At 32.4% G+C, this 10,677-nt stretch overlaps 1 pseudogene; it reads left to right on the forward strand.

The window, feature by feature from the left end:
- The first annotated feature begins 7,325 nt into the window (after positions 1-7,325).
- Positions 7,326-9,824, forward strand: LOC124539038 (annotated as a pseudogene).
- Positions 9,825-10,677: the final 853 nt, after the last annotated feature.

A 10,677-nucleotide genomic window follows, 5' to 3' on the forward strand; every position in this document is an offset into this window, starting at 1 on the left:
GTAGCTTAACAACGGATTAACAAATTATCGACTACGTATTAATCAATAAATCCTTATAATCGCTGACAGGGTATCACGGATAAATAGAGTTACTTTCGTATATTTTATAATCTTATTATTTTCTTAATTAAGAATATGATATATTATATCCACAATTTTAATAAAATTCTGATTTGCCGCCAAAATAATAATTATAATAAACTTATGAAATAATAAACTTATCATAATAGTCATCTTTTATTATAAAAAAATCAGGAGTCAGTAGAGCAGTTTGTAAATTAGCTTATATTATTATTAGTTAGCAAATATTTAAAAATAAGGTAAACGGCATCGTTTTTTTAAGGATTCATCTGCAAAGAGAAATATCTAATACTTCATCTTACTATGATTAATTTACTTTTCCAAAGAATATTTTTTAAGTCATACGTAAATAAAATAATAAAAAAGTAAGATATGTGACTTAAGGCTGGTAGTTTATTATTCAACATAATACATGAATAGTTAAGGTTCTAAATACAAACCTTTATTTAAATTGAATTTCTCCATGCTGTTGAGCGTCGAGGAATTACTTTACTTGCAATCTTGGCGTAAAATCATCTCATGCTAAACAATAAATGCATTTTTATCGGAACTAAATCAACATACAAAACCAACTTTCCCCTTACTTAGATAGTTGTTCGAATTCATCTTGCAAAAGTTGACCAACAAACGAACATAGCAAGTTAAATAAGAGCTTGAAAAAAGCGGCGTCGTTAAGGACTAAAGTAAGACTTACAAAAAGGTAGTTTTTGCTTAAATTTCCCCAACATTTTACGAGGTATTATGGCCAAGTGGCTAGAATACTTGAATCTCAACCAGATATTATGGGCTTAAATATATGTATATCTCTTGAATATATATATTTTTGGTATAGATTTGAACCTGCTATCTACTCTTAAGTTCCTCGTGTTCTAACCACTCAACCATATCGTTTCATAATCGGCTTTACCTGATGACAACGATCAAGTCTCAACAGTCTCTCAATAAAGTCACGGTTCCGTTACGCAGATTGTCTGAGAGAATGTGATGAAAAGTACACCCGGAGCGTTTCCGAAGTGATTAAGTCAATCCCATTATCGGGCAGAAATCCCTGAATCATCAAGGCCCGAAGGGTCATCGCTGGCTTGGTCCAAGTTGAATTCAAACAGCGTTTTAAAAGAATTTTATTACTCTATATTATTAAACCACATATAATTTTTTAATCAATAACCCAAGCTCTGCTTGAGGTACCGAGTAATAAGTCAAGGCTCATAATTATTAAATGCATAATTTGAAAAAAATATATTTATTAACAAAAACATGAGAGGAAAATGGCAACGTAATATATGTAGCTCATAATTTAATTATAAAATAGTTTCTTAACATTCTCGCTACTTTAAAAATTAATGGGGTGGAAGTGGATTTAAGTTAAGTCATGTATTAACATTTCAAAAGGCCAAAGTCACAAATAAGTATATATGTTTTATGGACTTACATACATTTCTAATTGTGGAAGTATTTAAACATCAAAACATATTAAACCTATATCCTTCTATTACTTCAATGGAAGAAGAAAAAAGGTAAATAAACCTTAGTGTTATCTATTTCATGCGATTTGCTAATAACTCAGCTATATTGTGGATCAATATATCTTCATTATCATGACATAGTATAAAACGAAGTCGCTTACCGCTGTCTGTCCCTATATATGCTTAGATCCAATATTGCTCTAAACCATTACTTTTTTAATTTACTCCCAAAATGTTGTTAACAGTTTTATCGATATGAAACCCATAGTAAATATTATAGATTAATGAAGCAAAAAGAGCCGAGATAGCCCAGTGGTTAGAACACGTGCATCTTAACCGATGATTGCGGGTTCAGGGTAAGCACCACTATATATATGTGCTTAATTTGTGTTTATAATTCATCTCGTGCTCGGCGGCGAAGGAAAACATTGTGAGGAAACTTGCATGTGTCTAATTTTATTAGAATTCTGCCACATTTGCATTCCACCAACGCGTATTGGAACAGCGTGATCGAATATGTTTCAAGCCCTCTCCATAATGGGAGAGGAGGTCATTAGCCCAACAGTGGGAAATTTACAGGCTGTTACTTTATTAATAAAGCTCTCGATCAATGATATACGTCAGTTAGCTGTCAAATGTTGATTATTTGGCTTTTTTTCCTGTTATGTTTGGAATAGAGTATAGTTAAGTAATTCCATACATCGACATTTCAGACCATTAACACAATATTTGATTCCAATGCTTTTGTTATCAGGTCACAATTCATATTGTATTGTGATATTTATTTCTTTTATTTATTTTTTTAATAATAGTAGCTGTGCCCTATTTTATTACGAATGGAAAGGAATTACAAGTATTGATTAACCTTAAAGATATGGGAGGAGTGGGGAAGACAATACCCAAAGGGTAAGCGTCGAACCTGCGACTCTTAACATTATTATGTAAAACTCTTGATGCTCAAATGGTACTCTCTAAAGTCAATTCTTTATAGTTTAGCTTAATTGTACTTCAGGTTATTTATTACTTAATGTTGCATTTCAATATAGACGGAAAAAATATCAAATAGTACTATTTAGTCCGAAGCCGGAGATGTTGAAAAATGATTTACGTACGACTTTTTTTTGTCCAATTATATTAATTGTACCAATAACCTTGGAATCACGCCCAACTGATATACTTAATTGATCCGTGACTTACAGAAATTTCCCAAGATGAAAAGCACATACATGACTAGATTCCAGTCTATTAAGTATTCTTAAAGTATTTATCGAGTCAATCAATTTTAGTTAATAGCAATGAAAGAAAAACACTGTCCTCTATATGAGTAAGAATGTGACCTACTTCACGCCCCCGACCTTAATCCTGCATTATTTTACACGAAATCTTATAACTTAAACATCGTCAAGCACCCTTGCTCTGCGAAGATGAAATTTTCTTTGCTATTTGCATTTTCGCTTTATAATGATATGCCCAAAACTTTGCTTTATAAAAATACCGTTGTGAGACGAACCATTAGTAGAGTTGAGTTTGAGAATTAACCATGTTTTTTTTTGATGATTTTGAATATTATATCAATATTTTTTTGTGTTACAATCCTACCGAATGACCTCTGACAAAAAATTATGACGAAAATAAAACATCTGGGTACTCTTCAGAGCATTTTCTACAGAAGTAAGTCAAAGTAACTAGAAATTTAAAATTTATCAACTGTTTGACATTAAAAGCAAGTTTCATCTTCTACGAAATTAAATATAAGCGTATTTATATGTGTGATTTACTTGGTCCAAGCAGCTTTAGAGTAAGACTGTAAATTCAAATACCATTCATCGGATAATATTCTAGCGCCATTTAACTACTTCGTATTATTGAAAGGTGAGTTAGCCAGTGTAACTGCTAGCTCACTGTAACATCTTAGCAGGTGGTACATTTATGTTAGCAATAGCTAATATTTGTCAAAGCATTAATGTTTTGGGCAACTGCAACCACGAGGTGGCCAATGGATGATTGGAGCTATTTCTAAAACATAAAAAAAAAACTAATCCAAAATAATTTCACAGGCCCTTCTTAAGACAACCATGTAGTTTAATGTTAAAAAAAAACAATAAACGAAATGAATTCTTTATATCGCGAAACTTTGTAGTTGTTTTAATAAAAGCGTAGCATTAGAGTTAATATGGTAGCATTTTAGCGTAAGAACGTGATAAGCGAATGCATTAATGCGGACCTTGCTTAAACGAGGACAATCCTTGACATCTTCTTTATGTGAAAAAAAAAAACACTTTGATACAAACGTTAAATATATGATACGACTTAAGTCGTAACTAACTAACATTAAGTCTTATTAGAATTTAAAAGATTAATGTCTTAAAAATATTTGTGAATTGTTTTCCAAACGTTTACTTAATTATTTCACTTTTTAAAGTGACGAGGGCAATGATAGACGTCTTCCTTAGGTGATACAAAAAAAGAACATTTTGATACAAACGTTAAAACTATGATACGACTTGTAATATATTTTGTCTTAACTAACTTGCTAAGAATTATGTAGATTTTTTTATTTCAATTCCTGTTAAATCAATATTTCGATAAGAATACTAAAGAATAGCATTTTAGTTACACATAATATACACATATGCTTTTCAAAATAAATTCTTTTAATTTGACTCTGATATTATATTTGATATCTTAACTAGCTATAGACAGAAATGATACGAATATATATTTTTTAAATAGTTACAGTATAAATTAAAAATAGTAACAGCATAAATTTTGACCGCGTGGAATGTTGGCAAGAATGCGTACAGCATTTCCCCGTTGGATCGCAATTCCGATCATCAGAACAAAAACCAAACCATCTCTCCGGTCACCAGGGGAGTAAATAAGGTGAGGTGTTATACGGTTATAATGTTTGTGATGAAAAATGTAAATATTTATTTTTCATATAGTATATATATTATTTGAAATTTGATTTCACATTAGCTACGAAGATTAATCTCGAAGACAGACCAATAGGGGATTACATTACAGCATACTTAGACATTACACACACATGCACACTGTATTACCTCACTGTCCCAATATCATCCCTATTATGACATAGCCGGGTAAAGATCGATCGTAATAAGGCTTAATTCTTACACCCGATAATTTATGGACCGAAAACTTTTCTCTTTGTCCAGACACGGTATTCAAAGCTCGACTCCAGTATCTGACGACACAAGCAAGTAGACTAACGACGCAGTCGAAAAGTGTAGCAATAATCACGGCCGTAGCCGTCAGTAATGGTGTGGATAGCCATTTAGCAGGATAAGCAAGCCTGAGCTCGTACCCATTAGTCAGAAGTAGTCATTAGTCGATAAGCTAGTAAGACTAAATTCAGACATTCGCAAATTAATGGTGTATTTGTCCTTTACATAGTTTGTTAAGACAAGCTGAACACGCGATGTCACCTGTTAGTCCGTTTTTGAGTACCCTTCAAAAACTTGCATACAACCCTTCATATCATACTTTATGTCTTAAAAGAGTGAAAAACAGAGGCGGACGAGTTTGTTTCAATTCAGTTGATTAACCTAGAAAGCGTTATAGACAGGTAGAAAGAATTAATTTTTGTATTATATTTACATAGATAATAATAATTGATATTCTTCGTCCAGTAGTCGAAACAAACAAAATATTTTTTTTACTTGACTTCAGCTCAACTCAAGAGTTAGCAAACTAAGTTTTATTCTAAATTTTATTAATTATTTATCATTAAAAATGAATTCACAGTATCATTTTAATTCATATATTTGATTAAAAAATTATAGGCGATTATGGGCATTATTGGTTCAGAATAGTACTGTAGACCCAGCTTCTGATAAACAGGAACACCAAATAATTAACAATATTTAATATGGTTTACAATATTTATTTTTACAGTTTTCTTTACAATCATCCATTATCTTCCGTATTTAAACCCAGATTAACAATAACCATGTCAAATTCAATATACTATATTTAGTTTGCAATTATTGATAGATTTTATTAACAAGTAAAATTTATAAAACTAAAATACTGAATGTTCATTGGTGGTCTATTGCTTTATCAGCTACCATTGACCAATAACCATTAAAGGTTAAAGACTAATGAGGTAATCTAGCTTTGTTCAGTGTTTCAGAAGCTCGATTTGTCACATACCTGACGCTATAACGAAACAATACTGGCCCATATATTAATTTTTTTTAATTCGGAATTCGAATTTTGAAAAATTATTGTAATCGAATCTTAGGTTAATAGAAGCTGTATTTTTAAACATACACTTTTTTTTTAAATTCAAAATTCGAATTTTCAGAAATATGTAAACACATTTTTTATTCAGAATTCGTTTTTTGAAAAAATATTCTAATTGAATCTTAGGCTGTCTTTTTATATCAACATATTTTTTAATTCAGACTTCGAATTTTGAAAAATTTTCATACCTCTACGAGCGCAATATTCGTCTTTTGTATAGATAACATCAATGCGCTCTACATTAAAAGATACGGCCCTGTTAAATAGTAAGGTAAGGCTTTATAGCACGGTGAGAAATGGTTCAGCGATTCCGATACACTAAAAGCGCAGTTACATAAAGAACATTCGTAAGACGTTGGCTTAAATATTTCCAAAGTTTAAATATTGCTGTGTCTTGCCAGAATTCGATATCAGTTTTATTAATTTAGACACAGGTGTTGGTCACAGAAATTGCAAAATGATGGCGGATTTTTCGTTACCATCTCTGTAGATAACATCTTATCACTCATTCTACCGCCACACAGCAACAACTTATTTTTGTGTTGTTCGAGTTTTTTTTTACACATTGTATAACTATAATTTATTGCAATTTTTTAATCTGTAATACGTCGATTTATATGATATGATATTGATATTTAAAACACCACTGTCGAGAGGGCGCTGCACGCAAAGATTAAAGTACTCGATCCGTAAAAAATAAACTTTTAAAATTATATATGTGCAAAATAGTGGTTGTTATTTTGTGTAAAAGACATATCTACAAATGAATCGTATGCAGAAACGTTATCCAAAGTGAATATTCAGACAAAGTGAAAAAAAAGGAGTGATTATACATGTGTCGACAAACATTATAAAAATTGACAATAGTAAAACATAAAAATCGTTATAATTGGTGAACTATAAAAAAAATTAAAACAATAAACACTAGTGCGAGTGAAGTTAATAATAAATCATATCAAACAAATTATTATTATAATAGTAAAAATAAGAGTAAAAATTAAAAAGTTTGAAGGTGGTCAAAAAACATCCTCATTGAACTACCCTCAAAGTCACTAAGACCGAGCGGATACTGATGAAAAATTTCATTACTCAAGTTAAAGCTCGTTTGGTGTAAAGGTATGTAAGAACTGTGAATAACCAACAGAACCGAGATCGATTCCGACCGAATCCACAGAAGTATCAAATTTATTTTTAAATTCTCAATTGTCTACTACAGATAAGAGTACGTAAGAACGTAACGTAAGAACTTTATCAACTCATGAACGAGTAATAGAACTAAGCGAAGCAATACAAGAAATTAAATACGACATAATTGGTCTGTGCGAAATAAGACGCCAAGGCACTAAAATAGAAGACCATGATAATTTCATTATATGCTACACTGGACTAATACCAGGCAGAAATGGAGTCGGTTTTATAATAATCAAAACTCGCAGAGAATGGATTGAAAGCATCGTTGGCATAAATGATAGAGTCGCATTACTAAACTTAGATATTCAAGGAGTATTCATGTCACTTATACAAGTATACGCTCCGACTGAGGCAGCAAACGAGGATGAGATTGACTCTTTCTACTCAAATGTTAACAAAGCTATAACTCAAGCCTATAAATATTATTCCATATTAGGGGATTTCAACGCCAAAATAGGACAACCTGGAAGAGACGAACGTCTAATAACTAAACGATACGGTTATGGCGTAAGGAACAGCAGAGGCCAAAGGCTCATTGAATTCACTCTCGAACACAAATTATCTATTCTAAACACTTTCTTTCCCAAAAAGCCCAACCAAAGATGGACCTGGCGCTCTCCAAATGGAGAACACAAAAACGAAATAGACTACATATTAACAAATACACCAAACGCATGCCAAAATATAGAAGTCCTAAACATTAATTACCCGTCGGATCACAGACCAATCAGAGTAACCCTGTTAATAAAAAAACAAAAGAAGAAACGAACAGCATATAAAAACAAGGAACACTCGTCATTGAAAACAGACACAGAAATATCAAACTATAAACAAAGCCTACTGTCTCATCTACAAGCTATAATTATATGCCAAGGAAAAACATCAGTTCAAGACTACTATAACAAACTAGAATATGCCATAATTCAAAGTTTACGTGATGCACGATCGCCTAAAATAATTTCAAGAGATACCCATAGAGTCCTAACTGAACGTACGCTGGCACTCATCAGGAGAAGACAGGAGCTTCAACATACTAGGTCAAAAACTCGAGCTGAAAAAAACGAACTATCAGCACTATACAAACTGATAAGTAAATACATAAAACATGACTATATAAAACCTACAGATCGATGACTTTTGAAAAACAAGTCTCAAAAAGGCTCTTAAAGAATTAAAAACATACAAGCATTGGATAGATGGTTTAAACCGAGGGGAAGTGATAGTGAATAATAGGAAATTGTAGGGGTAGCTACAACTTTCTACAAGACTCTTTATAGCGCCAATGACAAAAACCATAGCTATGCTAAGCCTACGTACAGCAAAGAGATCGGAAACATAGTACAAATATCAGAAAATGAAATCTTACAAGAGATAAAAAGACTAAAGACAGACAAAAGCACCGGACCCGACGGAATTTCCAATGAATCCATTAAAGCAGCAAGTGCGATACTGTCTTCACCCTTAACATATTTATTTAACCAAATCTCAGTAACTGCTGAAATACCGTCGCAATGGCTAGAATCAGACATTATTCTTATCTACAAAAAAGGAGATCCGAGGGACATTACTAATTACAGACCTATTAGTTTAGTCTCATGTATCTACAAACTGTTTTCTGCCATCATAAATAAAAGAATAAGCGTCACACTAGAATCAAAACAACCAATAGAGCAAGCAGGCTTCCGCGAGAGATTTTCAACCATTGACCACATACACACACTAGAATTACTAATAGAAAAGTACAAGGAAATGCAAAGAGTGCTCTACATCGCCTTCGTAGATTATAAAAAAGCTTTCGACACCGTGTCGCACTCCAGTATCTGGGCCGCTCTCCAAGCTCAAGGCGTTGAACCAGAATACATAGAAGTTATTAAAAATACGTACAAGAGAAGCACAGCAAAAATAAAACTAGACGATACTGGCCCTGCGTTTCCCATCAAAAGAGGGGTGAAACAAGGAGACCCACTCTCTCCAAAATTATTTATATCGATTCTAGAGTCAATAATAAGCAAACTTAACTGGGACAAAATAGGACTCAAGATAAAAGGCAAATATTTGAACCATCTACGGTTCGCTGATGACTTAGTACTTCTCTCAGAATCTCACGTACAATTACAAACCATGCTCAATTCACTAAACGCAGCCAGCAAAGAGGTAGATCTGGAAATTAATCTTTCCAAAACAATGGTCATGACTAACGGCACAAATATAAAAGTATCAGTAGACAATGACACTTTGAAATATACAGATATTATATAGATATACATCTACCTTGGGAAACAAATTGGCTTTGACGGTAAACAAAATGAACAAGAGGTTGCACGAAAAACACAAAATACTTGGAACAAGTACTGGTCCTTAAGAGAAATACTTAAAAGTAACATGCCAATAAATTTAAAAACAAAAGTCTGGAATTCATGCCTCTTACCTTGCCTTACATACGCGTGCCAAACTTGAAAATACAGTACGACCGTAAAAAACAAAATAATTACCTGCCAACGCGGAATAGAACGAAAAATGTTGAATATTAAAAAGCTCAAAAAAATTCGCCACTCAAAAATCAGGCAAATCACCAAAGCCAAAGATGCTTTATGCTTTGCAAAAAAGCTAAAGTGGAAGTGGGCAGGGCAATGTTGCGAGACTAGCGGACGAGAGATGGACCGACAGGGTAACCAAATGGAAGAGCCCACAGGGCAAGCGCCTCAGAGGCAGACCTTGTCTGAGATGGGAAGATGATATCATAAAAATTGCTGGCCGCAAATAGCACAAGACCGAGAGAAATGGACTTCTTTAGAGGAGGCCTTCACCTTCACCTGAGGAGGGTTCTTGCTATAAAAAAAAAAGAAATAGAAAAAAAAAACTAAATAAAACTAGTAATAATTAACTATATTTTTCCTAATATTATTAAATAAGTATTAACTTTCTTTTCTTAATAGTCATAATCTCTTTTTTCCAAAATTGTACCAAAAGCAGCACTGTGCAAGAAATAAAAGGCTTTTTTTTGTATTTTATTTTTCTTTTTTTTGTTTTTTTTTTTTAATACGTCAATTGACTATTTTTAGAATTTAATTTTGGCCGAATGTCTGTCGGAAAGAAAGAGAATGTCAACAAATTGAACACGGCGGCAGTGTTTTGTTATAATTCTAATGATTTTAAAAATAATTAGAATTATAGATCAGATTTGGATAAAAATACGGGATGTATTATGAAATACGGATTAGTGGGTAAAATAAATATGAAAATAGTGCTAATAAATGAATCTGGAAGAATATCTTTGTTTAAACTCGTGACCATCCTAAGAGTTATATTCCAATTTGTATGAGCCAGTATGAATACGCAAAGGGATAAATCTTCGCTTCCTAGGTAGGTTGAGGGTTCATAGGCACGGTTCATATTTTTATAAGTTTTCGTGTGAGTGGTGATCAGTAATTACTGTCAAGTGGTCAATCTATTTTAAATATATATACAAACATATTTTAATTATATTTTACACATTATATAATATAATTAAAATCAATTTCAATATAAATATTTAAGTTTCGTCTAATTCCGCTCCGACCGCCTCGTTTCTTCGTTGTGAAATTTAATCCATTTAATTGCTAAAGTTTAATTCGGATACAGTCAAGTTTCATATTTAAGGTCGTTCAGAGCATAATTCAGCTTAACTTTC

Source organism: Vanessa cardui, chromosome 1, assembly GCF_905220365.1.
Source record: "Vanessa cardui chromosome 1, ilVanCard2.1, whole genome shotgun sequence".
NCBI classification, from domain to species: Eukaryota; Metazoa; Arthropoda; class Insecta; order Lepidoptera; family Nymphalidae; genus Vanessa; species Vanessa cardui.